The sequence below is a fragment of the Helianthus annuus genome, chromosome 2, assembly GCF_002127325.2.
Source record: "Helianthus annuus cultivar XRQ/B chromosome 2, HanXRQr2.0-SUNRISE, whole genome shotgun sequence".
In the NCBI taxonomy this organism is placed as follows: Eukaryota; Viridiplantae; Streptophyta; class Magnoliopsida; order Asterales; family Asteraceae; genus Helianthus; species Helianthus annuus.
The window spans coordinates 2,807,112-2,826,163 of record NC_035434.2 but is presented as its reverse complement, the minus strand read 5'-3'; the positions used below and the strand labels follow the sequence as shown (position 1 = coordinate 2,826,163).

Genomic DNA, 19,052 nt, shown 5'->3' with positions numbered 1-19,052 from the left:
GGTTGGGAACGGGGTTAAGGAACGTGGATTCCTCGTCCTCCTTGGGTAGGACAGCAGTGGTTCAGGAATGTGATTCCTCGTCCGGACGGACGGATAACTCGTACTAGACCAAAACTCTATCACGAAGTCCCTCCTTTTTATATCGACTTAATCGCCGGGCCAATGGCGAGCGGGTCATTAGTTAGATAGCGCTATTTAGGTCTGACAAGCCTCACACCGTGCCGCAGAGGACGGGCGTGAACTAATGGATCTGGGGCACGTCAATGATGATAGACATTGACGGTTTTCAGGGCACATAAACATGACTACAGTCAGCAGTCGATATGGTAACGAGTCTAGTGTACGCATGGGGTAGCCCCCACGGCCGAAATGCCTGATAACTATCATGGGGTAGCCCCCACGGCTGGAATGCCAGAGTAATTGGGAATGATTAAGTCACGTTTTAAAACTATGGGGTAACCCCCACGGCAGGATGCCAGATAAAGGAAACTGTTTTCGAAACAACTAAAACGAACACCCAACTGTGAACTCACTCAACTAGTTGTTGACCCGTTACTACATGCTTTGCAGGACCATAGGTACTCAGATGGAGCTTGCATGGAGGAGAGTCGTTGTGGGACACGGATTGCTGCGTACCATGTTAAACTTGAAACAATTGAACTTATGTTTTACTTTTGAGACTTATGTTTCCGCTTGCAACTTAAACTTTGCTTTTGTTTGAACACCAATCGTATTGGTTAGACTTTTATAACTATTTATATGCTTGTTCAGTATGATTGGTGGCTGGATCCTGGTCAGTCACGCCTCCAAGCGGTAGTACTCCGCGGGTAGATTTTGGGGGTGTGACAGATTGGTATCAGAGCCATTGGTTATAGTGAACTAGGTTTTAATAAAGGAGAAACGTTTTTGTTAAAACCAGACTATAACCGGTATAGTGCTCAACGGTCCACAACGACGCTCCACTCCACATGCAAGGCTCGACATTCTAGGTGATATGATATGTGTATATTGCCTACTTGTTAGTTACATAGTACATTGCCCATGGTATGCTTGATTAGTATAACTACTGCTGTTTGAATACGTGCGTGCTTACTCTATCCTACTACCGTACTTTCGCGAACCTCTCTCACTCGTGTTACTCTTGATATGAAGAATCATGTCTGGACGCGTTAACATGACACAAGCCCAGTTGACGGCTTTGATCAACGAACGAGTTGCCGCAGCACTCGCAGCTGCATACGCAGGAGGTATATCCTGCAGTCCGAACTTATCCTAGGATATTTAGGATCCTACTCTCGTGAACCAACCTTTGTGTTAAACTCTGTCTTTCTTTCACCTACCTTAGGTCAACATGCTCAGGCACCGGTGTGCACTTTTAAGACCTTTATGGACTGCCGACCCACTACTTTTAGCGGAACTGAAGGAGCAGTAGGTCTCCTCCACTGGTTTGAGAAACTAGAATCTGTGTTCGAAATGTGTGAATGCCCTGAAGCGCGCAGGGTGAAGTATGCTACTGGTACTCTCGAGGGTTTGGCCCTCACGTGGTGGAATGCTCAAGTGCAAATGCTGGGGTTGATTGCTGCCAACGCCACCCCATGGGAAACTTTCAAGGAAATGATCAGGGAGGAATACTGCAGTCGTGATGACATTCATAAGTTGGAGGACGAGTTCTACAACCTCAAGATGACGGGGTCAGAGATTGAGGCGTATACTAAGAGATCGCATGAGCTTGCCTTGTTGTGTCCTACTATGGTGGACCCTCCGTATAAGCGAATTGAACTCTATCTCAAGGGCTTGGTGCCAGAGATCCAAAGTCATGTGACTTCAGCAAACTTGGCCACTATCCAGCAGGTTGTTCAGTTGGCTCACCGTCTTACTGATCAGGCGGTGGAGCAGAACAAGTTACCAAAGCGCATAGGTGCTGCAACTACTTCTGGTACCTCTAGTGAGAACAAACGGAAATGGGATGGAACTTCAAGCAAGGGTTCAACTTCTGTGCAATCTCAGTCTCAGCAGAGAAAGACTGACGACCACAAGAGCCCCAGTCAGCAATGTCTGGTGGTCAAAGTCATGGTGGGTACAAGGGGAATCACCACAAATGAAATCGTTGCAACCTACACCACAGTGGGCCATGCACCGGGGGCAACTGTCATCGGTGCAACAAGCCTGGTCATGTTGCAAAGGATTGCAGGAGCGCATACCCCGCCAATCAGAATCGTCAGCAACCTCAACAGAATCAGCGGCAGCAACAGGGTAACAACAAAGGGTGCTTTCAGTGTGGAGCTGAGGGCCACTTCAAGAAAGATTGTCCCCAACTGAACCAGAACAACCACAACAACAATCAAGGGAATGGCAACAATGGGAACAACAACAACAACAATGGTGCTAGGGGGCGAGTGTTCGTGATTGGCCAAGGTGAAGCAAGGAATGATCCCAACGTGGTGACGGGTAAGTTCCTTCTCGACGACTTTTATGTTACAGTTTTATTTGATTCGGGTGCCGATACTAGCTACGTGTCCCTAGAAGTTAGTCAAATGCTTAAGCGTATTCCAACACCCCTGAACACCAAGCACACTGTAGAGCTAGCTAATGGTAAGAGTTTGGAGGCCTCGCACGTAGTCAAAGGTTGCCAACTTATTCTCGCTAACCAGACCTTCTCTATTGACCTTATTCCTATCGTCTTGGGTAGTTTCGACATTGTCATTGGGATGGATTGGTTATCCCAGCACCGTGCAGAGATTCTTTGCAACGAGAAGATCGTTCGTATTCCTGGTTTTGGTAGTGAACCTCTCATGATTCGTGGAGACAAGAGAAGTGCTGTTGAAAACGTCATATCTCTCCTTAAGGCCCAGAAATGCTTACGAAAGGGCCACACAGCAGTTTTGGCTCTAGTTACTGACACCACGGAGAAAGAGAAGAAGCTAGCAGATTTTCCAGTGGTACGTGACTATCCTGAGGTATTCCCTGAGGAATTACCTGGTCTTCCACCCCATCGCCAAGTCGAGTTTCAGATCGAATTAGCTCCTGGAGCTGCGCCTATAGCACGTGCACCTTATCGTTTGGCTCCATCAGAGTTGGAAGAACTCTCCACGCAACTACAAGAACTCCTGGATAAAGGTTTTATTCGTCCTAGCTCATCGCCTTGGGGAGCTCCAGTACTATTTGTGAAGAAGAAGGACGGTACCTTCAGAATGTGTATCGACTATCGTGAACTCAACAAGGTGACTGTGAAGAACCGGTATCCTCTACCGCGCATTGACGACTTGTTCGACCAGTTGCAGGGGTCGAGCTACTATTCAAAGATCGACCTGAGATCGGGATATCACCAGCTGAGAGTTCGGGAAGAGGATGTCTCTAAGACAGCCTTTACGACTCGATATGGGCACTATGAGTTTTTGGTCATGCCGTTTGGGCTGACAAACGCACCCGCAGTCTTCATGGATTTGATGAACCGAGTGTGCAAGCCTTATCTGGACAAGTTCGTTATAGTCTTCATCGACGACATCCTGATCTATTCTAAGAGTTAGGAGGAGCACGAACATCATCTACGACTTATTCTGGAACTCCTTCGAACAGAACAGCTTTACGCAAAGTTCTCGAAATGCGACTTCTGGCTTCGTGAAGTCCATTTCCTAGGGCATGTGGTGAACAAGGATGGGATTCACGTTGATCCATCCAAAGTGGACTCTATTAAGAACTGGCCTGCGCCTCGTACACCAAAGGAAATTCGCCAATTCTTGGGATTGGCAGGTTACTACAGGAGATTCATTAAGGATTTTTCTAAGATCGCACAGCCTCTCACTCTGCTAACGCAGAAAGGCGTTGTTTATCATTGGGGAAATGCACAAGAATTAGCCTTTCAACATCTAAAGGATAGACTTTGTAGTGCACCTATCCTTTCACTGCCAGAGGGCACAGACGATTTTGTGGTTTACTGTGATGCATCAATTCAAGGTCTTGGTTGTGTATTGATGCAACGAGATAAAGTCATAGCCTACGCCTCACGCCAACTCAAGGTTCATGAAAAGAACTACACTACGCATGATTTAGAGCTGGGAGCTGTCGTTTTCGCACTCAAGCTATGGCGACATTACCTGTACGGAACCAAGTGCGCCATCTACACCGACCATAGGAGCCTAGAGCACATATTCAAGCAGAAAGAACTGAATATGCGACAACGACGATGGGTCGAGCTACTAAATGACTACGAGTGCTCCATCAGGTATCACCCGGGCAAGGCGAATGTTGTGGCTGACGCCCTAAGTCGAAAGGACACTGCGCCTAAGCGCGTAAGAGCTCTACAACTCACGATCCATTCTAGTCTACCTTCGCAAATACGAGCTGCTCAGATAGAAGCACTGAAACCAGAAAACGTAAGGGCCGAAGCCCTACGCGGGTCAAGACAACGCTTAGAACAGAAGGAAGACGGTGCTTACTACGTAACAGGACGCATTTGGGTCCCACTCTATGGCGACTTACGAGAACTTGTGATGGATGAAGCACACAAATCTCGCTACTCGGTACACCCTGGTTCGGACAAGATGTACCACGATATTAAAACTACGTATTGGTGGCCTAGCATGAAGGCCCACATAGCAACTTACGTCAGCAAGTGTTTGACTTGTGCGCGAGTCAAGACGGAATATCAGAAACCCTCAGGCCTACTTCAACAACCAGAGATACCACAATGGAAATGGGAGCAAATTTCCATGGATTTTGTTACTGGCCTACCTAGATCTCAACGCGGAAACGATACCATTTGGGTGATCGTGGATCGACTCACAAAATCCGCACACTTTTTGGCGATTAAGGAAACGGATAAATTCTCCACTCTAGCGGAGATATATCTCAAGGAAGTTGTTTCGAGGCACGGGGTGCCCACCTCTATCATCTCTGATCGAGATGCACGTCTTACTTCGGAACTGTGGCAAGCAATGCACAAATCCTTTGGCTCACGTCTAGATATGAGCACAGCGTATCACCCACAGACGGACGGGCAGTTCGAGCGCACTATTCAAACCTTAGAAGACATGCTACGTGCATGTGTAATCGACTTTGGCAACAGCTGGGAAAGGCATCTGCCACTTGTGGAATTTTCATACAATAACAGCTACCACACTAGCATTAAAGCTGCTCCGTTCGAGGCATTGTACGGACGTAAATGCCGGTCACCTCTTTGTTGGGCAGAAGTGGGGGATAGTCAAATCACTGGGCCAGAACATGTGGTAGACACTACTGAGCGGATTGCTCAAATACGACAACGCATGGCGGCCGCTCGAGACCGTCAGAAGGCCTACGCCGATAAGGGCAGGAAACCACTTGAGCTCCAGGTTGGGGAGCGGGTATTACTCAAAGTTTCACCCTGGAAGGGTGTGGTTCGTTTTGGTAAACGAGGCAAACTCAACCCACGGTACGTTGGACCTTTCGAAATCATTGAGAAAATAGGCAATGTGGCATACAGACTGAACTTACCAGCAGAACTCGGTGCAGTTCACAACGTTTTCCATGTGTCGAATCTGAAGAAGTGTCTGTCAGATGAGACCCACGTAGTTCCTCTGAAGGAACTCACGATCGACGAACAGTTGAAATTCGTCGAGGAACCAGTCGAAATCACGGACCGGGATGTTAAGGTCCTCAAGAGCACTAGAATACCTCTCGTTCGAGTTCGTTGGAACTCAAGTCGCGGCCCAGAGTTTACCTGGGAGCGCGAAGATCGGATGAAACAAAAGTATCCCCAACTGTTTGCAAAGGGTACGACCACTACTGAGGCTGAAGCTACGGAATTTCGGGACGAAATTCCAGATCAACGGGGGGAGGATGTGACGCCCCAGGAAAACCGGGAAAACCATACAACCTAACTAGCTTCCTCAGTGAGTGCCATCAAATTTCGGGACGAAATTTCTTTCAACCTGGGGATGATGTGACAACTCGAAATTTAGAACCCTTCCTGTATCTCGATGTAACATGCTTGAACATTTCGTGACTAAGTTAACTTGTTAAAGTTACTAGTATAAGTGAACTTTGATGTGAATATGTGTTTTGATTGTATGTATGTATATATATATATATGTGTGTGTGCGTTTTATGTGAACAGAGAACAAAGGACCCGACTCGAGACCATGAGGTCTCGAGTGAACAGTAACTAGTAGACCGGTTTGGGCCTTTGGCCGGTTGGGCCAAATGGGCCGTAAACCCTTAACCGGCTCCTAAGCCCTTTAGGGTGCATTTGTGAAACAAGTATATATACTATGCTTTTAACCATTTTGCCATTCTTTGGGCAACCAAACACACTCACTCTCCTACACACACTCTCACTCTTTCCCTCTCACTAAAACCCTAGCAACACCACCCTTCTCTCTTGTGCCGGATTCAAGGATTAATCGGATTCACTTGTGTTCCTCACTCGGAAGCTCCCGGACAACAAACTAACTCTCCTTCACACGCACACCTCATCAACCGGTTAGTGATTCTTGTGGTGTTTTGTGTTTGGGTTGATGATTTTGACATTATGTTGCTTGCTAAGTTTGAACATGAGAAATGGTTGTTTAGCTATGATAAAGATGTTGATTGATAGAAAATAGCTACTTAGTATCAAATGATGATAAATCGGTTAACATGTCTTAATTTCGGATACATTGCATGATGGATTATGATATCTTGTTTAAACCACTAGTTGTTGATGTTCATAAAACCGGTTTCGCAATTGTCATGTAATCGGATTAGTTTAGAACCGAGTTTGTGGTGCTATGTTTAAGTGTTTTGATGGTTATTCATGTTACGACTAGATTAAATGCTAAAAACCCAAAAATATGATGAACAAGTTTGATGATAAACATGAACATGACTTGAATATATGAAGAACTTGTTGAATATGATATGAATGTGGTTTGGATGTTTGAATTCTGCATATTTGATCCGATTTTGGTTAGTTTTAGACAACAAAACATGTTTTAGTGGATAGTACCTTATAATGTAGCATGACATTTGAATTTCATTGGATAGTACAACTGTGCAGAATCAGCAACTGTTGGGGAGTCGAGACCCCTGGTTGCGACTCGCAACCACAGCATTACAAGCCGAGACCGTCAGTTGCGACACAGGTTGCGAGTCCTGTTGCGACTCGAAACCATAACGTGACCAGCCGAAACCACAGTTGCGACATAGGTTGCGACTCGCAACCACCAATGACCAACATAAACAGCACAACTCGAAACCACGCTTGCGAGTCCGGTTGCGACTCGAGACCACACTTAGTGGGCTTGCCTGGTTACGGGCCTTAGTTAATGGGCCGGCCTTATGGGCTCCTTGTGCTACTGTTTAATGCGTGTTTTGGGCTTAAGTAATTGGGCTGAACATATGGGCTATACGTGCTACTGTTAACTGAATATGTTGTGCACTATTGAAACTGCCATGATAGAACTGTATGCTAGGATCGTTACTTGTACGTGCACTGCTTGGTTTGAATCTGATTATAAATATCTATGTTAGGACATAGTTGACCACTTGCAACTTGACCGACCTTTCTGTGATTAACTGCCGAGCAAACCAAGGTGAGTTCACACCCTTTACAAAGCATGGGATTCCCTGGGTTGGGAACGGGGTTAAGGAACGTGGATTCCTCGTCCTCCTTGGGTAGGACAGCAGTGGTTCAGGAATGTGATTCCTCATCCGGACGGACGGATAACTCGTACTAGACCAAAACTCTATCACGAAGTCCCTCCTTTTTATATCGACTTAATCGTCGGGCCAATGGCGAGCGGGTCATTAGTTAGATAGCGCTATTTAGGTCTGACAAGCCTCACACCGTGCCGCAGAGGACGGGCGTGAACTAATGGATCTGGGGCACGTCAATGATGATAGACATTGACGGTTTTCAGGGCACATAAACATGACTACAGTCAGCAGTCGATATGGTAACGAGTCTAGTGTACGCATGGGGTAGCCCCCACGGCCGAAATGCCTGATAACTATCATGGGGTAGCCCCCACGGCTGGAATGCCAGAGTAATTGGGAATGATTAAGTCACGTTTTCAAACTATGGGGTAACCCCCACGGCAGGATGCCAGATAAAGGAAACTGTTTTCGAAACAACTAAAACGAACACCCAACTGTGAACTCACTCAACTAGTTGTTGACCCGTTACTACATGCTTTGCAGGACCATAGGTACTCAGATGGAGCTTGCATGGAGGAGAGTCGTTGTGGGACACGGATTGCTGCGTACCATGTTAAACTTGAAACAATTGAACTTATGTTTTACTTTTGAGACTTATGTTTCCGCTTGCAACTTAAACTTTGCTTTTGTTTGAACACCAATCGTATTGGTTAGACTTTTATAACTATTTATATGCTTGTTCAGTATGATTGGTGGCTGGATCCTGGTCAGTCACGCCTCCAAGCGGTAGTACTCCGCGGGTAGATTTTGGGGGTGTGACACATTCTATGGTTAATTGATCCCGTTTATAATAGGGATAAAACTAAGTTTCGAGATCGACTTAGTTTTCGAGTGATTTTGGACGTATATATATTTATATCTATAAATTTGAAATATATTTATTTAGCCGTGTTAGTTGTCGCGAATAGAAATATGTGTACGGATAAAGGCGCGTCTTGTTGTGTCGTATATGATGCGGTAATATACCGTTGTTTTCGTAGGATGGAAATATATATATATATATATATATATATATATATATATATATATATATATATATATATATATATATATATATATATCTATGCAAAAACTTGATGCTTGAAACGAATATACAAATATACTGTTGTTATAAAAACACTCGAAAATAATCGAGTTGTCGTCGCTTGAAATAAATATTCGAATTCGCGATATTTGAAATAAATATAAACTATTATATTTATGTTATAAAGACGCTCAGATTATCATATACTAAATATTTGGAATATATAAATTCCGGGTTCCGTCGTTTAAAATGAATATAAAACAATTATATTTGTAAATATTAACGACATTTGAAATAAATATAACTAATTATATTTATTTTAAAAAAATATTACACGAATAACGACGTTAGAACGAAATATACTAATTATAGTTTCGTTGTGAAAGTTTCCGAGGTTTGTACGTTTGAAACAAATATAAAGAATTATATTTATTTAAATTAAGTATCGGGTTTTTCGTTAGCTAGTAAACATCGTCAAAATAAGTGATACACTTTATATTTTATCTTATAAGAAAACTCGATTTTTTTGTAAGTGTCGTTTTTGGAATAAAATACGTTTCGTGTTTCGGATTTTTATGAAAATCGGGCAGAGTTTCGTCTGTTTTTGGACGCCCCGACAACACAAGTTGTCGCTATTTTTATCAAAATTCAACAATTTTCACCAAGCAAACAATGTATATAAAACTCGTCGAATTTACCAAAATGTAACTAATTTTAATCGAAACGGTTAAAGCTCGGTCGCGTATAACTAACTAAAAGCTAAACTAATGTAACTAAATATTTCGCGTCGTTTAAATGTTGTTACCGGGTCGTGTTGACTGAGTTTGACCTCAGTTGACCAATTGTTGACCGAGTTAACTCGCCAAGTTGACCAGGTTTGACCGAGTCGAACCATGTTTAATCAGAACCTTAACCGAGTTAATCCTTTGCTGAGCCGAACCCGAAATAAACCAATCTTAGACTGAAACTGAACCGATCTGCATTGTTGACCCGAGTTGACTCGGTTGTTGACCGATTCAACCGGGTTTGACCCGAACCCGAACCAAACATGAACTGGCACCACCCAACTGAACTGAGTTGACCCGTAAATTGACCTGACCCGAACCGTTCATACTCGAGCAGAAGCCATTCTGACCTGACCCGATCTCATCATGTACAAACCGAACCTGATTGTTGAACCGAAAATCTGTGGTTGACCCGAGTCCACCCGACCCGTCTGCCCATCTCACTGCCGTAGTCCCCATGTTCAAAATCGACCATCATCTTCAATCTCTCGGGAACTGATCGGTCGGTATCATGGACCGCCGCCGCCGCAAATCTTCATCGGAGGGGGTACCTCGCCGGAAACAGACACCGGCTCCACCCTATGACACACCAGTTGTCGGAATCAGGTAGATCGGAGGGTGTGGGTGAGGTGTTTGGGAATGTCGCGGCTGGAAGCAACCACTGCCACCGTTGGTCTCTTCGAAGAAGAAGGGGGGTGGGGTGTCGCTCATCGGAGAGGACCGCCTCGGAGCACCGGCCGTCGCCGGCTCCGTCGGTCATTCCGGTTGCTGGAAGGAAACGAGAGAGAGGGAGTTAGGGTGAAGTGCAGGTGGGCTTGACATTTGAAAGTCAAAATTCCTTTTTGTGTTACAGAGGGGAAATCGAGAGTGAGGGTGAGGAAATTATATCTGTATTTGTTGAATTAGAGGATAAGGTAGAGAGAAGGTGAAGTGGTTAAGGGGGTCTTGTATGCGGTCGATCAAAATAATGAAGACTAGGGTTTGCTTAGTCTTTTATACTTAGGTTAGTTAGTTAGTGGGCTTTGGGCTTGGGCCTAGGGCCCACAAGCCCAGTCCCCGAGTTATGTGGCCCGTAATTCCTACGAGACTCGTTATCAAAACCCGAACACTTCGTAACGTCATAAATCATAATTTTTGGTTCAAAAATAGTTAAAATAGTGTATGTAGTTGTTGTTGTCGCATTTTAATCTTCGGTTGCGTAAAAGCGCGTAGATTGCGTCGGTGGCTGTTCCAACTCGTTTTTCGATCCGGTTTCGACTATGGTTGTTAAAATTTAATTATGAAACTAAATATATCGTAAAGTTTCAGTTCTGAAGGTGATGCGCGTCTCCGTTGCTTCCATTTCTTTGTCGATGCGTTTCCTATAGTCGTGTTTTCCATTTACGTTCACGTTCGCGTTTTTGAAGTACGTAAGCACAATAAATTCGCAAAACCAAATTTATAAGTGTAAAATACGCGTATAAAATTTGTGGTTATCGGCGTTGTCAGTATTTTATATGGAGTCAGTTCGTTGTCGCTTAATATTTAGCAGATTTACCGTAAACCACCATACACGCACTGTAAGGTTAGATAAGCGTTCCTAGGCATACCAAGAGCCTTATTAAGTTAATTTGTGCCTTAAAAACTGTTTATTATCGCCTTAAACGTTGGTTAATCGCGTAATTAAGAGGCGTTAATTACAGGTTGTCACACCCCCATCCTTGGAGTTGAAAGATTTGCCATCTCATCTGGAGTATGCCTTTTTGGATGAGGGTTCTCAGTTACCTGTCATCATTTCTTCGGAGTTGACAGAGTAGGAGAAGATGACGGGTGGTCCATTGGACAACCCTTTGCGATGCTAAAAGACAAGTTTATCCCTCATTTATGTGTGTAATTATCTTGAATTAGATAACTACTGTTGTTTATGTCTCAGGTACGGTTTGGCGGATTAAATTGAGGAAAAATGCAGCTCTGAAGGCTTACAAGTTGAACGGGTTGAGAATGCGGAGCAAAGGATGAACAAAGCACCAAATTCATGCTGCCACCGTAAATTACGGTCCCACCGAAATTTACGGTGGACCTGAAATCCACTTTTGCTTCCACCATAAACCAGTCTGTTCGTGTCGTAACAATTTGAACATCACCGTAAATTACGGTGATACCGTAATTTACGGTGGAACTGACGGAAAAAATGTAACTACCATCATTTATGCAGTTTGGAAGGTGTCTTTTCATTTTTCTCATCATTGGACGTTTTTGGAACTTGCTAGGGGCGATTTTGGTGATTTTGCTTGGTTGTAAACATTGTCTAAACATTTCGTTTGTGTTTTCAATCCGTATGAACGTTGAACTTTGTGCTATGATGATTCACCAAGCTATGTGTGGCTAAACTCATGGTGATCATCCTGAATTGAAGGTTAGTCTAAGACTTTTGTGTTTGGATTCGTATTTCTATAATAATAGACTTGCAATGTTTGTTTGTTTATTATGGTGTGTGGATGTTTGTTTGTAAATTGTTGATTGATGTTATTATCATATTCTAAACCGTACGTTCTTGGTGTCGTTGACAATCGAGATATCACGGGAGGGATTAGGGTTGGATATTAGTCAATTGGTTATCGGGTAACAACCTCGCATTGTCGTAATCCGAGTACTTAGTTCCCTTTTATCACAACAAACAATTTGCGTGTACCTATGTGATTCTTTCTAGTGAATTTAAACACAATTGTCAAAAGCAAACTGGAAATTTAGGATGGTCGCTTGTTCCTAATCTGTTTACAAACTACGGTCTTTGATTTGCAATTTAATTAGTTAATTTTAGTTATTAAAACCAAAACAATCAACTCTTGAATTTTAATTTCTGCATTTTAGGTAATTGTAGTTTAATTGCAAAACTATACAATCGACATACTTTCTACATACTCCCTGAGTTCGATACCCTCTTATCACTATCTATAGTTGTTTTTGGGATTAAATTTGCGTATACCTACGACAACACGTCAAATTTTGGCGCCGTTGCCGGGGAGTAGTGCGCAACGTGTGTTAGTTTAATAGTTTTGTTTTGTTATTTTCGGGTTTATGCTGGTTGTGTTTAGTGTGCAGGTACTTCAGGTGTATGCATACTAGGGGCTCTCACAGGTCATCACCGCTATCGTTTGATCCAGAAATTGAAAGAACGCTAAGACAAAACAGAGTTTTAGTAAGAGAAAACAAAATCATTGGTTCACCCACTTCACCCATCACACCGAGAAACATCATGGTTGATTCTCAAATTCCACCTGCAACGGGTCAAACGACCTCATCCTTTATACCTACTTCCACCCAACCATCACCAAACACCACATTACCTAATACCACCGCTGAATTCACACCATCCAATGTCACCCAACCAATCACTACCCAAGTTGAACCCACCGTTACCTATAACCCTTTTACCACAATCCCACCCTTATCCCACTTCTTTCCACCAACTACGGGTCAATCATCATCCAATTTGACATTTGCACCAAATTCAACTATTGTGCATACTACTTCATCTTTTAGACCACAACAACAGTCGGGTTTTCAGTATTCGACCCTTCCATTTGGGCAAACTTCGGGAATCCAAGGAGATGGTTATGATGAAGGATTTGAAGATTTTGAGGGGTATGACGACGATGGTTACGCCTATGGGGGTTATGGTGATCAAGGAGAGTTTGGGTATGTTCAAAGTCAATCTCAAGGGATGGCAAGTGTCGGTGGAATGCAACAACAACTCATACCACAACACATTCGGCCAAGACCACAAGGGCCACCAATGCAACAACCTATCCCATTACAACAAGTTCGGCCGCAACATGCACAACCACAATTTCAAAGGCCTATTTAACACCCACCGATGCCGCAACAACAATTTCAACAACCGAATGCACCACAAGGGCACATACCAAGGCCAATGGGTCCTATTTGCCCAAGGGGTAGGTTTGGTGTACCAAGGAGGCATCTTAGAGAAAATGTGAGGGGCATTGAAGCACATTTTAGGCCGGTAATTACTCAAAACCCTTCACCGGTAGTCATTCCTCATAATGATCAAGGGCGAACATTTGAAGTAAGGACCAACTCTTTGCAAAGTTTACCAAAATATAAGGGGTTGGCAACGGAGGAGTCTTACTTTCATTTAGAGGCTTATGACTCGATTTGCAACACTCTTGGGAGTAGAGGGTTTTCGGCCGACGATATTAAATTGGTTTTGTTTCAATTTTCCTTGGAAGAGAAGGCGAAAAAATGGTTCTACACGTTACCTTCGGCATCCATATATACATGGTGGGAGATGCAACAAACTTTCTTGGATGAGTTTTACACCGCCCAGAAGACCAACGATGCAAGAAAAGGGTTGAGAAGCTTCCAACAACAACATGGTGAGATGTTTCACGAGGCATTCGAGCGTTTCAATATGATGATTAAAAATTGCCCTCACCATGGAATTGAAGGGGTTGAGTGCCGAAGATGCACGTGACTTGATGTTTATTACCGGTGGGACTTTTGGAACAAATTATGAGAACGATGATTGGGAGTTCTTGGAAAGCATGGCTACTACATCAAAGAGGAAAGCTCAAGCCTCAAGAAGAGCCCGACCGGCCATTTCCCGACCTCAAGTGCACGCCATAGATGATGGTAATGTTCAAACTACTAACCAAATTTATGATGTTTGTGCTTTGTGTAATGAAATAGGTCATGCGGCTGAAAATTGCCAAGGGATGTTGGAAGGGCAATACGAAGAAGTCCATGCGGTTCAAGGTCAAGGTCAAGGAGGAGGTCGTAGGAATTACAATAATATGAACTCTAATACCTACCACCCCGGGTTTAGGAACCACCCGAATTTTCGGTATGGGAACCCTTCAAATCAAGCAAACCCGAATTTTCAAGGTAGCCAAGGTAACTTTGGTTCACGCCAATCTTACAATAACCAAGGTGGATATCGAGGCGGAAACAACTAAGGCTATTAAAAACAATATCAAACGGGTCAAGAACAAGGGGGGTCTTCGGGTGGAAACGAGATGATGGAGATGCTAAAGAGCATGCAAATGGAGATGCAAAAACGGAACCAACTCGATGAAGTTCGAATGCAAAAGGATGAGGTTCGTGACAAAAGCATCCAATCACTAACAACCCAAATGGTTCAATTGGCAACCGACGTGGCGGAATTGAAGAAAAGTAAGGGTCAACTTCCAAGCGACACTAAGGTAAACCCTTCGCATGGTTCATCACGAGGTAATGTTAATATTAATCATGTTAGTGTTTTAAGAAGTGGAAAAGAATTTAAAGCCAATTTGTCACCCGAATTGGTTGAGGGGGTAGTTGAGGATATCACGGGTAATGAAAGTGATGATGAAGTTTCACCGGTTAAACCAAAAGAAACAATTGTTAAAAAACCAGGTTTGGGTGAAAACGAAAAGAATGAAAAAGTTGAGGGTGAACCAAGTCAAGTCCCGTTTCCATCGGCCCTACTTGACCCGGGAAAGAAAATTTTTATTGTGTCGAGAGGTCCTCAAAAAGAGGAAATGTGGGACATGTTTAAACAAGTGAAAATAAATCTCCCACTCCTCGATGCAATAAAACAAGTCCCCGCCTATGCAAAATTTTTAAAAGAATTATGTACACTAAAAAGGCAAAACAAGAAGAAAGTGCCTAAGCGGGTGGATTTAACCGGGCAAGTGAGTGCGGTTTAAATGGGAGCTTCCTCCTAAGCTCCAAGATCCGGGCACGCCATTGATTAATATACAAGTTGGAAATTTTCAAATGGCTAAGGCGTTGCTAGATCTTGGAGCCGGGGTTAGCATTTTACCGGGGGGCTTCTATGACCAATATGACTTTGGTCCGTTAGCAAGGGTGGAGACAACGGTTGTTTTGGCCGATTTGTCTCATAAGCTACCCAGGGGTATGGTTCAAAATGTAATTGTAAAAATTGATGAGTTTTATTACCTGGTTGACTTTTTAGTCTTGGATTACTCATCGGCGGACCCTAGGCAACAACAAAATATAATTTTGGGTCGGCCATTTTTAAGCACCGCACATGTCACACCCCGACCACGCAAAACAACAAAATGTAGCGGAATCGTCGGGGAGTGTTGTAACAGAATCATTGTTTCATAACACATGGAAAATTGAAATATTGTTTTATTGATTAAAAGAGTTACAAGGTCTTAACAAACAAATAAGTATAACATAATTAACTAGTCTTGCATCTTTTATTGTCACTAAGGCCCAAGTCCGCCTATGTGTATCTTGATCAATCCTATGCCTCATCTCCTGAAACACATGTGAAAATAGGTACGTCAGCATAAAATGCCGGCGAGTACATAGGTTTTATTGATTTAGGATTCATGACTTATAAGTTTAAGAGAAGTGTTTAGTAAAAGTTAGTCATGAACCTTGTAAAATGTTTTGTTTTGTAAATCATTTGAAAAGCGATAAAATTTGATGATATGTATAAATAAAAGAATTATGTGTGGTTAAGGAATAACCAAGTAAAATAAGTTGTATAAAGCAAGTTTGTTTTTGTAAAACGAAGCCTTGTGAAAATGTATTATTTGTGTGAAAATGTATAAGTCCAAACTAAATGATTCAAATAATGCTATCACATGTAATACCGTACAAACACTTATATATAGGAAGTACCAGCGGCGTATCCGCCATGTTTGTATCATACTACACCCATACCGTTACTTAAGTCATTAAACAAACCACCAATGTATAAAGTCCATGTTTAAACCAATCGTCAATTGTTCTTGTCTAAACCATTGTCATATGTTTAAAAGTCCAAAATGTAGTCATGTATGTGTAAACAAAAGTTATGTATGGTAAGTAACAAAATGAGAATACTTAACCATAAGTAAAAAGGAACAAAACAAAGTATTTTGAATAAATCAAAAAGTTATGTTTTGCCAAGTAAAAACTTGTTTTATTGATACAAACATTTATGTGGTAAGATAACGCATTACATTCAAGCCTTGAGACAGCAGAATAACCTTAGAGTAAAGGTTATCAAAGTAAAAATGTTCACGGATTCAGTCATTCCTTTCACCCAAACAAACCTAGGGTGTCAGGAACGGGATTTGTCAAGTCCTATGGTACCATTACTTACTACCGAGCGGCGTAGCTAATGTTAATGAATGTAGTAAAGAACCGTTTATACAAACCAAATGTCATACCAAATGTAAACAAATTATGTGAAAACAATGTACTAAGTATGCTAAGTAAACATACAAAGCAGAAAAGTCATGTAAAACAATGTGCTAATATGACATGTAAACATATATAGCAAAACAATGTAATGTAAATCAATGTGCTAGCATGCTATGTTAACATACATAGCAAAACAATGTAATAAAATCATGTACTATAAGTGTACTAAAGAACATAGCAAGCATATGATGTGAAAACAAGAAAGCACGAAAGTAACAAGTAGGCACATGTGTTTCACCCCAAAATGTTTGGAAAACAGTAAAAGAGGGGACTATGTACTCACCTTTGGGTGCGTTTCTATATGCTAACACAATTCCTCAAATTATTTATTTGTCCTAAATTAAATAAGAATGATTTAATAAACAAAATTCATAAAAATGACGAAGTTTCTCCGATTACTTGGAATTTTCACGTAACTTTGAGATTCGTCGAAAAGTTCTTATTTTTTATTATTTTGGTATATTCGCGTATATGTACTTTAGCGTAAAACAAGTAATCTTGTCAAGTATTATCATGTCATCATACACATATTATAAAACACATAGCACATTGTAACACATAAAATTTACTCATGAATAACCCATTATAGTTATGTCGAAAAACACTTATTTTAGCGTTCCGGTAACATTTTTGAGCGTCGGAAGTCACGTATGACTAACCGAACACCAAGTAAACTTAGTATAAGTTAAAATACTTGTTTTTATATCAAAAATATCAGTTTGGTTACTGATCAAAAACAGTTTAATAAAAATCCTCCGAAAAGGCGATTTTTAACCGTTTTACCGCATAGTTTTGCATCAAACGTTACCCGAACCATCCCAAATCGAAACGACTTGAAATTTTGACACAACCCATGTTATTTACTGAATAAAATAATGGTTATACTCCCAATAGTGCAGGTCTTAAATGGAGCATATAAATCATGCAACTTTCGCATATTTTACCACTTTTTAAGCTATATGTACAACATGCAATGCTACCAAACCTACATCAAAGTTTTGTGCCATTATAATACATCAAATAGGGTCATTTTTAGTGCTTATAATCTGTTCAAATTCAGTTTTGTCACACAACCATTTTTTATCACTTTTTGAGCTCAAAATCAACATATATTCACATGTACAAGTGCCTAAAGCACACTAACATTTCATCATCTTTTTATATGGGTTTAGATGCATAAAATATGTGATATTCAGATGTATTTGCTGATGTAACGTATATTTAACATATCATACATAAATCACCAAATACTTGCATTTTTATCATCCTTCAAGAACATGTAACAACATAGACAAGTATTTAACAAGAAATCGAACTTCAAGACTCACACACACACACATATATATATACGGTTTATACATCACCATTTTTATTTGTTTCAAGACCCATTTCATTTTAGATTTCAAGTTTAGTGAAAATCCCAAGATTTATGAGAAACTTCAATCGTCAAGAACAACCAAGAATCAAAAGTATGATTTAAACATAATGTTATACCTTCAAGATTTAAGTAGGTTGTAGGATGAGATTTTGATGATAGGAATCTTGTAATCACTTGACAACACCTTGGAATCACCTTTAGATCTTCATACTAACATGAAAGTTACTAGAAAGGGACTTGATTCACTAGAACCATGTTTGAAGGTTTGAAGAAATGAAAATGGAGGAGAGAGAGGGTTGGGAACGGTTGGGAGAGGGTGAGAGAGAGAGGAAGATGGAGTGTTGAGTGAGAAATGAAGTGAAGTGTTCTTATAGGGAAGAGAAAAAAAGAAATCTAAATAAAATCTTATAATATCCAAGAAAATCAAAAGAAATCAAAAAATATCAAATCAAATCTTGAGAGATCTTGGCAAAATATTTTGGGGATCTTGGTGGGTCCTTGACCGAAAATTCATATGGGGGGGGGGTTAAATGTAAATTTTGTTTGGTAAATTAGTTAAAAACAGGTGTTTAACTAGGTACCGGGTATTTTATCTAGCGTTTAAATCTCGGTTCATGGCGTTCTAAATTATTTTTATTTTTCTATAAAAATAAACTCGCCAAAATATTACTGAAATAAATTTCAGTTGCTGAGACTGGCTGCGTTGTCCGCGTTTTGCAGTATAAGCACTGTGTTGCGCAGAAACACGCGGTACACGCTTAAACTTGAAAAATAACGTTTTAAGCGTTTCAATTTATATTTCAATACGAACCTGATTAAAAATAAAATTTCAATCATAACAGAATATTTTCTCGATTTAAATATTATCCGGGCGGTCACCAACGTTCGTTTCGCAGTTTTGTTGTAAATAGTTCTTTAATTCAAATAGTCATGTTTTTGCCATACCAAATCCTTCGAAACTTATTTCAAAGTTATGTGAGGGATATTT

General features: G+C 41.4%; 1 non-coding gene across 1 annotated transcript; it reads right to left on the bottom strand.

The window, feature by feature from the left end:
* Nucleotides 1-13,820: 13,820 nt before the first annotated feature.
* Nucleotides 13,821-13,926, bottom strand: LOC118489888. Its single transcript, XR_004887901.1, has one exon. It is a non-coding gene; the product is annotated as a small nucleolar RNA R71 (small nucleolar RNA).
* Nucleotides 13,927-19,052: the final 5,126 nt, after the last annotated feature.